This window comes from Lactuca serriola, chromosome 5, assembly GCF_051521515.1.
Source record: "Lactuca serriola cultivar US96UC23 chromosome 5, Lser_US96UC23_V15, whole genome shotgun sequence".
Taxonomy (NCBI): domain Eukaryota; kingdom Viridiplantae; phylum Streptophyta; class Magnoliopsida; order Asterales; family Asteraceae; genus Lactuca; species Lactuca serriola.
Window position 1 is genome coordinate 338,401,012 of NC_136412.1, and position 17,371 is coordinate 338,418,382.

Genomic DNA, 17,371 nt, shown 5'->3' on the forward strand with positions numbered 1-17,371 from the left:
CACTAATGACTTAACAAGGTGCAAAGTGTAATTTCATGGATTAGCACCATTTTCACATTTTTCCTAAAGTAACTAGATTGAGAATTTAATAAAAATTTAGTTACTTTATATTTATCATTATACTTTTAATGAGGAAAATTAATGTCCTATCCTACCCGTTCGGTTAACGACCCTTCATCAATCAAGGAAGCGATGGGTGAGAGTGGACACCCATTAAACCACCATTTTCTAGCCAGTAACCTTATAACCCCCCTATAGATCGGCTTCGTGAATGAGGCCTACTACGATAAGACTGACTAGTCTTATATATACATACATACATACATATATATATATATATATATATATATATATATTAAACTTACAATATTATAAAGTATAAGGGTTGAATTTTAACTTTTAAAACTCTAGGGTTTGGAATTAAAGTTTCATTAATGTGACTTTACAAATTCCAAAACTTGAGGGCAAATTTTAAAACTTGTCAAAACTCTTCATATTCATAACTTATGAGTTTAATTGGATTTTAATGTATGAGACCTTTCATTTTCCATAACTTGAGGACAAGTTATGGAGGTCACTAAAATTCAACTAGATCATATTTCTAATAACTAAAATTATCACATAATCTATGATCTAACTAAACTCATAATGAAGATAATTTAAAATCAACAATCTGAAAGAAATTTTGTTTATCACATAAAAAACAACAATTATTCTAAAACTTTGACAATTATCTTGTGGTTAGATGAGTACAAGCACTACCATATCATAAAAATTATTTCCAATGATCCAAAACACTTTGTGGTCGTGTTCCAAATCGAAACCATGCCAAGAAACTTGAAATTATGCAAACAGAGCCTTTAACTCGTTGAGTGCATGAATTGGACTCGACGAGTTGCTATGTTACTGAGTGGACTCGTCGAGTCTGTTCATGGACTCGGCGAGTTCACCAGTCAGAGGCCAAAATTTCGATTTTTCAGCTTTGAAAAACCAGTAAGCATCAAATATAATAGAAAACAAACCTAGTCTCTGATACCACTATTGGGTTTTGAGCACTACAACACTCCTATGGTGCACATGCAACCCTAAATGCTTTGGATCTATGTTTTCTCTAATTATGTATGCATTTTCAATTTTTTCAAAACATTCTCCCTAGCTAGCATATAATTGAAGCTATATAATATAAACTTGGTTTGTATGCTTACCTCTTTAGTAGGGTAGAGTTCTTAACCTTAGAAATCTTTAGCACCTCAAGTGTGATGCCGCTATTGGTTCACAAACACCAAAATGCAAGAGGAGGCTTGAGAGAATAAGTTACTTATCTCAAGAAGATGGTGTAACCGATTTTGGCTCATTAGGATTCTATTTATAGTGCGGCAAATGCTAGGGTTACACTTTGTAAACCCTAATAACCCATGATTTTCCACATTCTCATGCTCCATGGATTTAACCTCCATGGACTATCCATGGTTTAGTTTATCCCATCTACATAATCATGGATTATTGGCCCGCACTAGGGGTGGCAAATCGTGCTATCGTTTCGTGTTTCTGCCTGAAACGACTCGACACGACAAGGTTTTATGTAGCACGGACACGACACGACACGATATCGTGTGTTTTTAACTAACACGAAAACGAACGAATTAAAAAATGACAAACACGACATGACACGAAAAATATAACATATACTAAAAACTAGTTTATTTAATGAATATTTTATCAAATATAACACGTCAAGCACTACAAACATGAAAAATACGATAAAGAACTGCTAAATCGTGTCAATTTCGTGTCGAATTTTGAACACGAACACGACACGACATCGTGTTTTTTACAGTTAACACGAACACGACATGAGCACGAATTCAAATTTCAGTTTTGTCCGAATTTCGTTTCGTGTCGTGTATTTTTGTCGTGTCGTGTCATAAATTGTCACCCCTAGCCCGCACTACAAGAATCATTGATTTACATAATCAATCCCCATATATTTAATTAGTCTCTTTTGACCATAAAATTAATTCCAAATTAATTCTTGATTAATACTGATTAAATAATATGATTTCATATTAATATATTATACTTGTAATATATTAATAAACCATAAATAACCCTATTCTCAAAATCCATCCTATCAAATTGCACTGGTGAAGGAAACCCAAAAAGGACCATGTTACAATCGGGTCAAATACATCCCAGTTATATTTATGGGCTTAGACACCAAATCCAACAGTTTCCCACTTGGATAAGTCTAATAACTATAGCTGCCAATGTAACTTCATCATCCGACTTAGAAATCGTAATCTTTCAAAAGCCGCAATAAAATCTGACCTAGTCAGTGACACATCCTTTAGATAAGGGATCATATAATCCTCTGTTCTCAAGATATCAGTTGGACAAATACATGAAACAATGTCATACTTATTGTCCAACAGTTTGTTTCCCGATTTCCGATTCGTCTGACATAGAACATAATTAAACACATCAATTTAGTTCTAACCGGGCCTGATACATAAGTCAAAATAGAATTATTGAGGGGCCCAAGATATCGCTTTTAATCCTCTTAGGATAAAAGGGAACATATAAACTTCGACATTATATGCTTGTACGAACTACTCAATAAATCATGCACGACGACGATACATTTTATAACATCAAGTTACTGATGCGTTTTCGTATCATCAATGCACAACTAATTCATAGTCAACAACTCATATATCTAGGTTTGATTACTTATATGATATTATCGTCTCACGATCACTCGTGATAAATTCCATGAAGTGATTCAAGTGAGCGCGGATTGATCCAATACTCAAATCTTATTTCAGAATTACTCATGAATGGTGTAGCAAACTGTTGCTATGCCTAACGCCTTAGACAATCAACAAGCCAACTCATGATACTCTTCTTTCATACTTACTTCCGACATATGATCGACTGTGGATAGTTTGAATAAATTTTATTATTCTAGAAGTCAAAACATGCAAAGTGAAACAATAGTAAATGATTGACACAAGACAGTAACTTTACTTATAAATAAAACTCCTTTTATTTAATCAACAAATGTCAATTACAATTTAGCTATTAGAAGTTTCTATTTTTAACCACTAAAACAAATATCATCCGTTAGCCCAATGCCCCTTACATGTTGCAAGTGCTTAACCTAAGTCAGTCCCTTTGTAAGAGGATCTGTTGGGTTCTCCTCTGACGATATCCCCTTTACCACGAGGTGTCCTTCTTATACTTGATGTCTTATGAAGTGGTATTTTATGTCGATATGTTTGGATCCACCATGATCTCTCGGTTCATTGGTTAAGGCAACCGCCCCTTCATTATCGCAGAAAATCTCCATAGGCTCCTTTATGGATGGAATGACTCCAAGGTCTCCGATGAAGTATTTCAACCATATCGCCTCCTTCGATGCTTCACTTTCTGTTATGTAATTTGATTCGCACGTTGAATCAGCTACACTCTCCTGCTTGGAACTTTTCTATGTCACTGCTCCTCCATTCAGGGTGAATATCCAGCCCGACTGAGAGCGGAAATTATCTCGGTCGGTTTGAAAGCTAGCATCGCTGTACCCGGTCACTCTCAAGTCATCACTCCCACCAAGGGTAAGGACCTAGTCCTTAGTCCTCTGCAGGTACTTGAGAATGTTCTTAACCGCAGTCCAATGAGCTTTTCCAGGATTCCCTTGATCTATGTTGACCATGCTCAAAGAAAAGTCCACATCAGGGCGAGTACAAGTGATAGCATACATGATCGAGCCAACTGCAAAAGCATATGGAATATGACTCATCTTTGCTATCTCAGCCTCTGTACTCGGACTCTGAGTCTTACTCAGTTTGGTATTGCTTAGGATAGGTAGGTTACCTTTCTTGGAGTTCTCCATGCTGAAACGCTTCAACACCTTGTCCAAGTATGTCACAACCCAAAACCAAGAACGACGGAAACGTTCTGGGGCGGAGGACGTCATGTAAAGTATCACAACAATGCAAAGTAGTAAACAAGCAACAACATCATCCATTGCATTAATAGTATAATGTTAAATACAAGTGTGTTCTTTCATAGAATAAAACAATATAACGAATATTAAAAATAAAAGACGAGTCTTGACTGCTCCGTCTTCACAAAACCTTGTCATCGTACCTGTCTATTGATGACCTGAGAATACAAGTTATTTTGAAAGCGGGTATCAGCATAAAGCTGGTGAATTCATAAGTATTTAATGTCATTATTTATATAAGTATCAATGAAAAGGTTTGTAAGTAACTGTAAACGTTTGAACTTCCTAGAAAATCCCATATTTTCTACTAGTATAAAAGGAGTCATCTACCGAGACCCGAATGAAAGTAAGTAGTCTTCTAACGAGACCCACTGAAAGTAAGTAAGTAGTCTTCTCACGAGACCCGCTGTAAGTAATTAAGTATTCTTCTCACGATACCCGCTGTAAGTAAGTAAGTAAGTAGTCTTCTAACGAGACCCACTGAAAGTAAGTAATAATGTGATTCATAGTCCCCATACTAAAAGTTCTCCATATAAGAGATTCTAGGAACTAAAGGTGACTTCCGCAACGAATTGCTAGGTCGAATAATCCACATTAATGTTACGAAATCATATATATACCCAAAATTATACCTATAATAGCTTACTAGGAAATTATATATATATATATATATATATATATATATATATATATATATATATATGAATTTATGAACGTATACCTTTGCTACCCAAAGGTACTGAACTGACTGATTAGAACCATTATATCTACATATGTATACATAATATATAAGTAAAGTTTAGACGAACTTCGGACAACTAACCGATACCTTAAGTACACATCCAAACAAGGAAAAAGAAATAAAGCGAGTTAGCAGTTCTAAGTCTTTTAAACATTATTTATATAACTATACATATCTAGACATGCTTTTAACAATTGTACTAGGAATAGTAAATAGTATCTCTTAACTATACCTATTATAGTTACTAGTAATGTATGTGAATAACCGAAAGTATGCCTTTGCTACCCAAAGGTACTGAATTGACTGATAGAACTTTTATGTCTATATATGTATACATAATATATAACTAATATTTAGACGATATTTAGACAAATAACCGATACCCTAAGGCCACATCCAAACAAGGAAAAGGAATTAAAGCGAGTTAGCAGCTCTAAGTCCTTTAAACATTATTTATATAACTCTACATATCTAGACATGCTTTTAACAATTGTACTAGAAATAGTAAATACTATCTCCTAACTATACCTATTATAGTAAATATAACTCTGCAACTTGCCATGCGGTCTCTGGTGCTCGGCCTTAACCCTGCGGCAGGTCAAGCACCTCTCAACGAACTATGCGACGTCCCTCTTCATACAGGGCCACCAATACTCTTTCCTCAAATTCAAATACATCTTCGTAGCCCCCGGATGGATCGAAAATTTCGACCGATGAGCCTCCTCCATCAAAGAAGTGTGCGTACCACCCACGAACGGTACCCAAACCCGACCCTGAAAAGTCATAAGCCCTCGACCATCCGTAACGAACTCTGAAACCAAACCAACGACCCGTTCCATCTTCTGCATCTCCGGCTGCACAGCCTCGGCCTGTGCCCCACGAATGGCATCCAATACCGGAGCTATCATGGCCAATCTCAAACATACATCTCGCAATGGAGTGCTCTCCGCCCTGCGGCTCAACGCATCGGCCACCACGTTGGCCATGCCCAGGTGGTACAGCATCTCACAATCATAATCCTTGACCACATCTAACCACCTCCTCTGACGCATATTTAGGTTGGGCTGATCCATCAAGTACTTCAAACTCTTATGGTCCGTGTAAATCATACACCGAACCCCATATAACTAGTGACGCCAAATCTTGAGGGCGAACACTACTGCCCCCAACTCTAGATCATGCGTGGGATACCTCGTCTCATGAGGCTTCAGCTGCCTCGATGCATATGCTATCACATGTCCCCTCTGCATCAACACCGCACCCAGCCCCAAAATCGATGCATCACAATATACAACAAAATCCTCCATCCCTTCCGGGAGAGCTAATACCGGGGCTTCGCACAACCTTTGGCGAAGTGTCTCAAAGGAGGTCTGCTGCTCGGGACCCCATGAGAATGCGACACCCTTTCGGGTAAATCTGGTGAGCGGCACTGCAATCTTGGAGAAATCCTTGATAAATCTCCGATAATACCCTGCTAATCCAAGGAACCTCCTAATCTCAGAGGGTGACTTTGGCACCTCCCAACTCATCACCGCCTCAACCTTGGCCGGATCGACCAGAATCCCTTCCTGGTTAACGAGATGTCCTAGGAACTGGACCTCCCGCAACCAGAAATCACACTTGGAGAACTTTGCATAAAGCTTCTCCGATCTCAATACCCCAAGGACCTCCCTCAAATGCTCCTCATGCTGCTCTCTAGATCTCGAATACACCAGAATATCATCGATAAATACAATCACCGACCGATCCAACATCGGCCTGCATATCCTGTTCATGAGATCCATGAACACAACCGGGGCATTGGTGATCCCAAAAGGCATCACCACAAACTCATAATGCCCATATCGCGTCCTGAATGCTGTCTTCTGGACGTCCTCATCCCGCACTCTCACCAGATGATATCCCGACCTCAATTCGATCTTGGAAAACCAAGATGCTCCCTGCAACTGATCAAATAAATCGTCGATCCTCGGCAACGGGTAACGGTTCTTGACCGTCAGCTTGTTCAACTCCCGGTAATCAATGCACATCCGGTGTGAACCATCTTTCTTCTTGACGAACAGAATAGGTGCTCCCCACGGCGAGCTGCTCGGCCGAATGAATCCCTTCCCCAGCAACTCCTGAAGCTGCGAGGATAACTCTTGCATCTCTGGAGGTGCAAGACGATAAGGCACCTTAGCGATAGGCGCGGCCCCCGGAACCAAATCAATACCAAACTCCACTTGCCTCACAGGAGGTACTCCCGGCAGCTCCTCGGGAAAGACATCTGGAAACTCACGCACCACCGATACCTCCTCAACTGAACTCGGTCTCTCGGAAGTCGCTCGCGTATCCATCACATACGCCACAAAACCCTTACAGCCCTGCTGTAGACACTGCCTCGCCCTAGCGGCCGAACAAAAGGCTGATCCCGAACGTGTACCCTCACCGTACACCGAAAGAACTCCCCCACTAGGGTCTCGTAGGTCACCAGCTGACGCTCACAGTCGATAATCGCGCCGAATCGGCTCAACCAGTCCATGCCCACAATGACACAGACATCACCCATCGCAATAGGAATCAGATCAATCGGAAACTCAACCCCGAAAATCTCTAACACACATCCCCGGAAAACCTCCGTGGCACAAATCACCCTATCATCAGCTATGGAAACTCTCAGAGGCCGACTCAATGCCTCACGACTAACACTGATATGCTGACTAAAGCCCAAAGATACAAAAGACCGACTCGCACCCGAGTCAAATAACACTAAAGCAGGCACAGAGTTCACAAGAAAGGTACCTACGCATAATATGATATAAGCATAATATCTCAATATCAAAAATAAATACATGAAAGGAAACATACCAGCCACAACATCGGGCGCAGCGTGGACCTCCTCCGCAGTCAGCTGGAAGGCTCTCCCTCGAGCTCTCGGCGCCTCGGCCTTCACAGGACGACTCTCTGTAGCTCTGATGGCGGCAGGAGCAGACCCCTGAGATGCTCCGCGCAACTGCGGACACTCGGCCTTCCGGTGTCCGGTCTGGTTGTAGTGAAAACATACTGCAAACCCCTTGGGGCAGTCCTTGGCCATGTGCCCCTCCTTGCCACATTTGTAGCAAGATCCCTCTCGGCAAACTCCGTCATGACCCTTGCCACACTTTCCGCAAGTGCGGCCCTTCTGGCTCCCTGGTCTGGGATCAGCAGGCTTGGCCCGCTTGGCGGCCGGCTGCGACTGTGCCGGTCGCCGATCCCTCCCCTGAGACTCCGCCTCCTCCCTGGCCTGAGTCTCAAGCTCAATCTCCCTCTTCCGGGCATTTGCCTGAAGCTCGGCAAATGTCCGGTACGAGGAGTTCGCAGCGAACTCCCGAATATCCCGCCTCAAGATGCTCAAGTAGCGGCTCATACGTGCCTGCTCAGTGGACACGTGCTCAGGGCAGAACATCGCCCTCTCATGGAACATCCTCGTGATCGCTGTAACAAACTCAGTACCCTGCTTGAGGGTCAGAAACTCCTGTGCTAAACGCTCCCTCTCCACCTGGGGAACGTACTCATCCCGAAACATGGTGGTGAACCTCTCTCGGGTCACCGCAGAAAGCTCAGCAGGCGTATAATGCGCCGTCACAAACTTCCACCAGTCCTTCGCTCCCAAGCGAAGCTGGTTCAGCGCGAACCGGACCTTCAAATGCTCAGGAGACAAGCAAGTGAAGAAACACCCCTCAATATCAGATATCCACCTCATAGCTGCCACCGGATCCCGAGTACCATCAAACTCTGGTGGTTTTGTGTTGCTGAACTCACGGAACAGCAACGCATCCCCACCCTGCGGCCTCGCAGCAGCAATCGCTGCGGTAGCCGCTGCAGCAGCAGCCTCAGAAAAAGCGGCATAACGCTCATCAAACGTCTCAATCAATGTGGTCTTTATAGACCCAAACATCTCCGGTATCTCTGCCCTGATGGCCGCAGCCACCTCCTCCTGAATGATCCGGCGGATCTCCTCCTCACTGGTACCACTGCTCTCGGGCATCAAACATGTCCTCACCATGATCTACCTCTGAAATACAACATATGAAAAATTAGAATCCACTCGAGCATGCTCACACTCGTCAACTCTTACCTCCTTGATTCTTGGCACTCCAAAGATTCTTACTTGGGCTGCACACCGCTCCGGTGCTTCCAGTAGTACGGGCCCAATACTACTGTCCACACCGCACCAGAATACACTCCAAGTCCTCCTCTTAGGATCCCAAGTCTCAAGTACTCTATCATGCGTAGACCACTCTCTAATAGATCTCTCATAAGCCCCTCGCTGCTACCTACTCACTCTCAAGCATCTCATAGCAGCTCACCTCTCCCTAGGCTAAGGCATCACAAATCAGGCCACTCTAGTCCTAATAGCAATACCTAGCCTACTCTAACATGCAGATACATCATATCAATATCAATATCACATAATATAAGGGTATTTTAGGAAATCACCGTTCGGGCGCTGACTGATCGTACACACATCTCTTGCTCTGCGTTTTTCAAAAATCTTTTACTCTTTTTGAAAATACATTTCAAATCCTCAGTTTGAGTTCAAATATGCCCGAAGGTGTACTCGAATCCCTCAAACCAAGGCTCTGATACCAACTTGTAACACCGTGAATTTTCAAAATAATTTTTCACAATTATAAAAACGTTTCTCATTAAATTTCATAAAATATTAAGTTTCAAATTCCAATCCGTATCATACATATCCCAAGATCACATAAATATATCAAAAGTCCCCTGCGTGAGTACAGATCAAGTCGGCGCCTTCCCACGGTCATCGCTAGTACCTGAAACAACAACACTAACACTGTAAGCACGAAGCTTAGTGAGTTCCCCAAAATACCACACATAAAACACATATTAGCCACTCGAGGCTATAACTCTATGGGTCCGTGCACCCAACTCTGTGAACCCTCAGGTTCTAACTCTAGGAACCTTCCGGTTCCAACTCTGTAATCATGTACATCATAAATCACATAGATATAACGCAGTACAACACATAGCATACACATAACATACATACACTAACTCATAGCTCTGATTACCTACTCAAGGTAAAGTATAGTGAGAAGACTCACCTCGCGTATCTCGGTATCTCACGAATCCTGGAAATCCCTCGTGCTCGATCCTCCGAGCTCTAATCCTCCTATAACATCACATGACTCTAATTAACACTTTTTATCTCTAAGGTTGACTATCCTTAAGAAGTCAACACAGGTCAACGGTCAACGGTCAACTTTGACCGGACTCGGCGAGTGCACAAGGGCAACTCGGCGAGTCTAGACGTTCTCACCAACTCTTTAGGATCCCCTTTCTACTCGTCGAGTACTCCCCCTGACTCGACGAGTTTCACCTGGCAGAATCGCGGAGCCACCCTGACTCAACTCGCCGAGTCTCAAGAACGACTCGGCGAGTCCCAGCTTGACTCAGTCCACTTGACAACCTTCTCTAACTCGCCCTGACTCACTGAGTCAACCCATGACTCGACTGAACCACTCACTGGCCGGTCCAAGGCAATCTTCAAGCTACTCGCCGAGTCTGCTCATCGGACTCGGCGAGTCCATGCCATGCAATCACTCAAACTTGCTTCTAAGGTCAGATCTATTCCAACAACTCATAGATCTGGCCTTCCTAGACTGATTCACCACGTAAAGCCCCAGACTTGGTGCATAAACAACTTCTATATGACCATATATGAAGAATTATCAACAATTATCACTACTCAAGGTCATAACCTCCATTGTTCTCTATAAAGCTTGATGAATGAGGCTCTCTGGACCTCTATGGATCCAGATCCAAAGCCTCATCACTAACAAGGGGCTATTTGGCCATCCAATCAACTCAACAAAGTCACAAGAAACCCTAAAATCACTTATACTTCACAAAACAAGAGATGAGCCGAAATCATACCTTTAGATTAAAGGGCTAAGCTTCAAATCCACAGAATAGCAATCTCCTTTGTCTCCTCTTGGCTAGAACCTCCCTCTTCTTTTCTAAACAACACACAAATGTCAAGAAATGCTTCCTTTCTCTCTCAATTCGCTAAAGCACTCTAGGGTTTCTCTCTATGGGCTGTTGGGTGCAAATGACGGCCATAAGGCCCTTTAAATAGGTCCCAAACCCGAGAAATTAGGGTTTCATTAAACAGCGTGGACTCGCCGAGTCCAGACGAATCCCGCGTCCAGAATCGCGACCCTACTCGGAGAGTCTGAGCTCCAACTCGCCGAGTCCCCTCTCAAAACACCAAAAAATCAAAACAATAAAGATACCTGGAAATCCGGGCTGTTACAACTAAGTGCCATTGGGTGTTTTGAGGTCTTATAAGTCAAGATTGAGCATCCAATGATCAAGTCCAAGCCTTAGGAAGCATTAGGGGCACAATATCACCCATTTATAGAGTTTACGGCCTAAGGACCATTTCCTTATGAGTTTACGGCCGTAAACTCTATGTGGACATGTTTTCTTTGATGTTTAAGGTCTTTAACACTTCAAGTATGTGATCTAGGCTAGTGCCCAAGGCCAAAGAAGGGACTAGGGTGCATTTTGCCCCACTTATAAGGGTTTACGGCCCAAGAACATGTATTGGCCATAAACACCTTTGATCTTGTGTTTCTTTGTGATTTCTAAGTGCAAACAAGTCCAAATCAACTGTATAACAAGCTAGGATAAATGTACTTACAATCTAGAAGCTTGATTGGGTGTTTAAGGTCCAAGAACACTAGTGTGTGTTCTTGGTGAAACTAAGAACACTTGAAGATCTACATAAATGGAATGATTTCACAGATGAAATCATGTAAGATCTCTAGATCAAGTAAGATATCAACTAGTTAGGGCAAGAAACACTTACAAATTTGAAGATCAAGAAGGAAAATTGGATGATACTTGAGAGGATTTCGAGTTCTAGTTCTTGGAATTGTGAAAAAGTGATAAATATGACTAAGTGTCATATTTATACCCCTTAGGGTTTACGGCCGTAAACACCAGGTTTAGGCCGTAAACTCCAAACTCTTGGAGTTTTGAGACTTTATTGTTGCACAATAAACCCTAGGGCATCCTCTCCTGTTATCTCTTGAAGTACTAGGCTTTAGAACACTCAAACTGACTCCAAAACAGTTTAAAATTTAGCAATTGAAAGTTTGACTTTGATTGAATGCAGGGATTGTTATAAGATAGAAATTTCGAGTTGTCACAAAGTAGGTACTTTGACTATGTCCTATTAGTCTTTTACTCCTGTCTCTCAATATCCTTATCCCTAGTATATAGGCAATTTCTCCAAGGTCCTTCATAGCAAAACACTTCCCAATCCAGGACTTAACCTCCTGTAAGGTTGTGATGTCATTTCCTATGAGCAGTATGTCATCTACATACAATACCAGAAAGCTCACTATACTCCCACTAACTTTGACATATACGCAGGACTCATCCTCGCTTCTCGAAAATCCAAACTCTTTGACTTTCTCATCAAAACAAAGATTTCATCTGGGAGATGCTTGTTTTAATCCATAGATAGATTTCTCAAGCTTACACACTCTATTAGGGTACTTTGCATTGACAAAACCCTCTGGCTGACTCATGTAAACATCTTTAGCCAACTTTCCATTAAGGAAAGCGGTTTTGACATCCATTTGCCATATTTCATAGTCATGAAATGCATCTATGGCTAGCATAACCCTTATAGATTTAATCTTCGATATTGGTGAGAAGGTCTCATCATAGTCAACTCCATTAGTTTGAGTAAAACCCTTCGCAACCATTCGCGCCTTATATGTGTGTACTTTCCCATCCATTTCAATCTTCTTGTTGAAGATCCATTTGCACCCGACTATCTTACAACCCGGTACATCGTCAACCAAGTTCCAAACTTGATTGTCATACATGGAGTGAATCTCATTGTCCATAGCCTCTTTCCATTTTGCAGACTCGGGGCCTGTCATGGCTTCCTTGTAGTTATTAGGTTCATCCAGATTTACCAGTGTGTTATCACTGATAAATGTATCACCTTCAGCTGTTATATGAAAACCATATAACACCGGTGGAACATTAACTCTACTTGAACGCCTGAGAGGTACAGACTCGTAAATAGGCTCAACCGGAGTTTCCTCCTTGGGTTGGGTGCTAGTGTTTGAGGTTCCTTCACCGCTTGAATCTTGAAGCTCTTCAAGGTCAATTTGCCTTCCACTGTCTCCTTGGCATATGAGCTTTCTCTCACAAAAGACTCCTCTCCTCGCAACGAAGACAACATTGTCATTGGGTCTATAGAAGAGATATCCAAAGGACTTTTGCTGGTAGCTGATGAAAATACATCACTCACTCCGAGGTTCGAGCTTGTCATGAGTCTCGCGTCTCCCAAAAGCCTCGCAACCCCAAAATTTGATGTGGTCTAACGAGGGAACCTTCCCTGTCCACATCTCTTGAGGTGTTTTGGAAACCTTTTTGGTAGGGACTAGATTAAGGATATGGGTGGCAGTCTCTAAGGTATGCCCCCAGAATGAGATAGGTAACTGACGACACACAGTTTATATGACTAGTCCAGTCCGATGTCATTGACCGCGTACCAATAACACCAGACTGGGGGGGACTTGATGATATATGGTCCATTAGCATGGCCCAGACCGCTCTAGCGTGCTGGCCTGGCCTGGCGCGCTCCTGCCAACCTTGTCGGGGACTCCCTTGCCAGCCTCGTTAGGGACTCTCTTAATTGTTTATATGACTAGTCAAGTCCGATGTCATTGGTCGCATACCAATAACACCAGATTGGGGGGGACTTGATGATATATGGTCCACTAGCATGGCCTAGACTGCTCCAGCGCGCCAGCCTGGCCTGGCGTGCTCCTGCCAGCCCTGCCTGGCGTTCCCTTGTCGAGCCTTGCTGGGGACTCCCTTGCTAGCCTTGCTGGGATTCTCCCATCGGCCCGGCCGGACGCTCCATTGACAGCCTTTCCTGGTGCGCGCCCGCCAGCCTTTCCTGGGGCGCGCCCGCCAGTCCCGCCCGGCGCCTCCAGGCGGCCTCGCCCAGCTCCTTGCTAGTTGGGCCTAAAGTGGGTTGGCCCAAGGCCTGACCTAATTCCCCTTGACCTAATTGTCCCATATATGATGAATAGTACCTCCTCCATGGAGAGGGACCTTTCCCTGAGGATCTTCCCCCACGGCTCAACCGCCACTATACCCCGGCCGGGTGGCTCAGCCACTATATGTATTTAAAAAAACATAAAAAAACCTATTGGTTATATATCTTATTTAAAATATGACAACTTCTAAATCGTATAGTTAAAATGAAGATGGAAAGACACAGTGATATATCTTTTTGAAATAACAAATATTAACACTACTCTTGACATAAAAAAAAACCGTATAAATTGTTTAGATACATAACAAAATCATTGTTAATTTGTTTTTAATACATATAACCGAAAAAACGATTTTAGAACTAGCTACCCAAAAGAATTTATACATTTTTTATGTCATGAGTAGTGTTAATTATTACTATTTCAAAGGCATAAAAAAAACATTTTTACAAAAAACGTATTTTTTATACGAAAACGTATTTTTTAAAGACAAAAAATATATATTTTACGTAAAATAAATACATAAAAATACATACAATTTGTTTGTAAAATATTATTTTTTATAATACGACTAAAATACATTTTGTTTTATTTAAAAAAATTATGTAAAAAAAATGTTTTTTATAATTTATTTATTGTTTATGTTTTAACGATTTTGTTAATATATAAATTACTTTTAGAAAAGAATGAACCAAGAGAGCATTTAGCTCAATTGGTTAGGGCTTTGGTAATTTAAAAGGTCGAGGTCATGAGTTCGAGCCCTCCCCTATAGCAATTTAATTGTTATTTTCAAAGAAATTTTAAAATGGTCTCTGTAGTTTAGTAAATGTCACCAATTCAGTCCCTTTATACTTGAAAAGACGAAAATGCCCTTACATATTCAGTCCCTAACGGCAGAATAGTAACGACATTAGTAAAAAGGGACATCTATGCAAGTTTTGTAAACCTGTGGTGTTCTTTGACATATACAACAATTCACCACGACCATTACCCACCACTAAGCACCAGGAACGAAACCCTTCGTATAAGAGCACCCAAATCGATATTTCGGTGATCTCTTGCAAATGACATGGAGGTCTTTCAACTGAGTTGCAATGCCACGTATCTTTTATATTGTTTTTCTCTACAATAGTTTGAAAAACACCTCAATAACAAATAATTATAATGAGTAAAAGGATATATATATATATATATATATATATATATATATATATATATATATATATATATTTTAAGTTTTATAAATTAATTGTTGATGTGTTAATGGGGTCCATTTTGAAAATATAATTTTTATTGTATTGATGTGGGTGGTCTCACCTAGCGTAGTTGAAAGATTAATGGCATCGCACGGATAATTCAAATTTGTTGTCACAAAATTTAATTAGACTTTTTTTTTTTAAATCTCCATTTAGACCTTGTATGTACCAAAAATTTGTGCCACGCATTCATTTCACAAGTAGGCTTTCCTGTGAAAATGGAAGTTAAACCATGCAAAAATAGCCCTCAACATATTATAAAGGAACTGTGGATCCTACAAGAATAATAAGACTCTCTTGAGTCTTGCCCTTGGCGAGAAGGAGGAGCCTTCATTCATATTACTTTTCTATATTACGTCCCATCATCTCTCTCTCTCTCTCTCCACCACCCTTCTTCCACAATCAATCAATCAATCACTCCAACCCAAAAACAGAAATTTTGAATCTTCCCAACTATGGATTTGGCATCAGGATCCGGTTCACACGACCCTGGAGAACCTCCAGGTCCATCGCAGCCTGGTGGTGCAGTTGAGTCGCCTACCGGAAGATCAAGGTTACAAGCCACGGCAACACAATCACTCAGCAGATACGAGTCGCAGAAGCGCCGTGACTGGAACACGTTCTTGCAGTATTTAAAGAACCACAAACCACCGTTGACGCTAGCTAGGTGCAGCGGCGCCCACGTGATCGAGTTCCTCAAGTACCTCGACCAGTTCGGGAAGACGAAGGTTCACGTGACTGGATGTCCTTACTTTGGCTACCCAAACCCACCGGCGCCGTGTGCTTGTCCACTGAAACAAGCTTGGGGGAGCCTCGACGCGCTCATCGGCCGGCTCAGGGCGGCGTACGAGGAGAACGGCGGCCAACCGGAGTCAAACCCGTTTGGCGCTAGAGCGGTGAGGATATATTTGAGGGAGGTGAAAGATAGTCAAGCCAAGGCTAGAGGTATTCCATATGAGAAGAAGAAGAGAAAAAGAGCTGGTGGTAGTACGCCGAGCACCACCGCAAAGGCAGCAAATACGTCGGTGGATGATGGTGCAGGTGGTGGTGGTGGGGATGGTGGCATTATTTCTAGTAGTGATTCTGCTCCTGTCACTTCTACATTATAGTATTATTATAAAGTAAGTTTTATATTATTGAGAAATTATTTGTAAACAATTTTCGAATTATTACTTCAAATTAATATTAATTTATAAGAACCAAAACATAACCATTATTAAGTATATATGGTTTCATTCCTCATTTTCCCTTATAAAACATAATTGTTAATTATTAATTGATGTTTTGGAATTAAGGCAATTGTAGTTGATTACTTTACTCGTCTTTTTGAACATTATGTTTGGCTTTTTTAACTCTTGTTTTACAAGAAGCATAAAATGTAACGTTTTTTTTATTGAATCTAAAATCTTTGAAAAATGTTTATTTAACTTTACTTCGTGATATCAACTTTTTTGGTTTTTTACTCCACTAGATTTATTCAAGGTACCTTCCTCTTCGTGAAATTATTTGTTTTATAGAAGAAGGTTACGATCTTAATCACTTGTTTTTCGTCATATTTTCACAGAATTCTTTAGCATATTGACTTACGTTTTCTGTGTCTAGAACGTAAGTGTTCACTTGAATTATTCTATGCTGAATTTTTTGTAACCTAAATATAAGGTAGAAATATCAGTTTGAAAAGTGATTTCACATCTAAGTTGGCATCTAGATCTCCACTACAAATCCTAAATTTTCCCAAACACCTTCCTCTTCCATGATCAAACTTTTAATTGTTCGTTGCTACAAAATGTTAGCGTTTGGGGGTTTCACTAAATCAAAAAATGGCTGAAGATTGTCTGGTTGGATTATATGATGTAAAGATAAGGTCCAAGACTAAATAAGATTAAAGACCATTTTACCTATAAATTTCAACAAACAGATATTATAAAAACAATCTTAACAATCATGGAAAATAAAATGAAAAGTTGGTGTGTCTGCATTAATTAGCCACCTGGTCTCAGTATTTATATGATTGTTTCTTTATGGCTTACTAGCTAGACACAATAACTTTATAAATATACCAAAACTACAACTTAATATATATATATATATATATATATATATATATATATATATATATATATATATATATATATATATATATATATATATATATATATTAAGTTGTAGTTTTGGTATATTTATAAAGTTATTGTGTCTAGCTAGTAAGCCATAAAGAAACAATCATATAAATACTGAGACCAGGTGGCTAATTAATTTGTTAGACTCATAAATTTTTAAATAAAAAAAAGTA

General features: G+C 40.8%; 1 pseudogene; it reads left to right on the forward strand.

Moving 5' to 3' along the window:
- The first annotated feature begins 15,336 nt into the window (after window positions 1-15,336).
- On the forward strand, window positions 15,337-16,301 carry LOC145055333 (protein LIGHT-DEPENDENT SHORT HYPOCOTYLS 5 pseudogene; annotated as a pseudogene).
- Window positions 16,302-17,371: the final 1,070 nt, after the last annotated feature.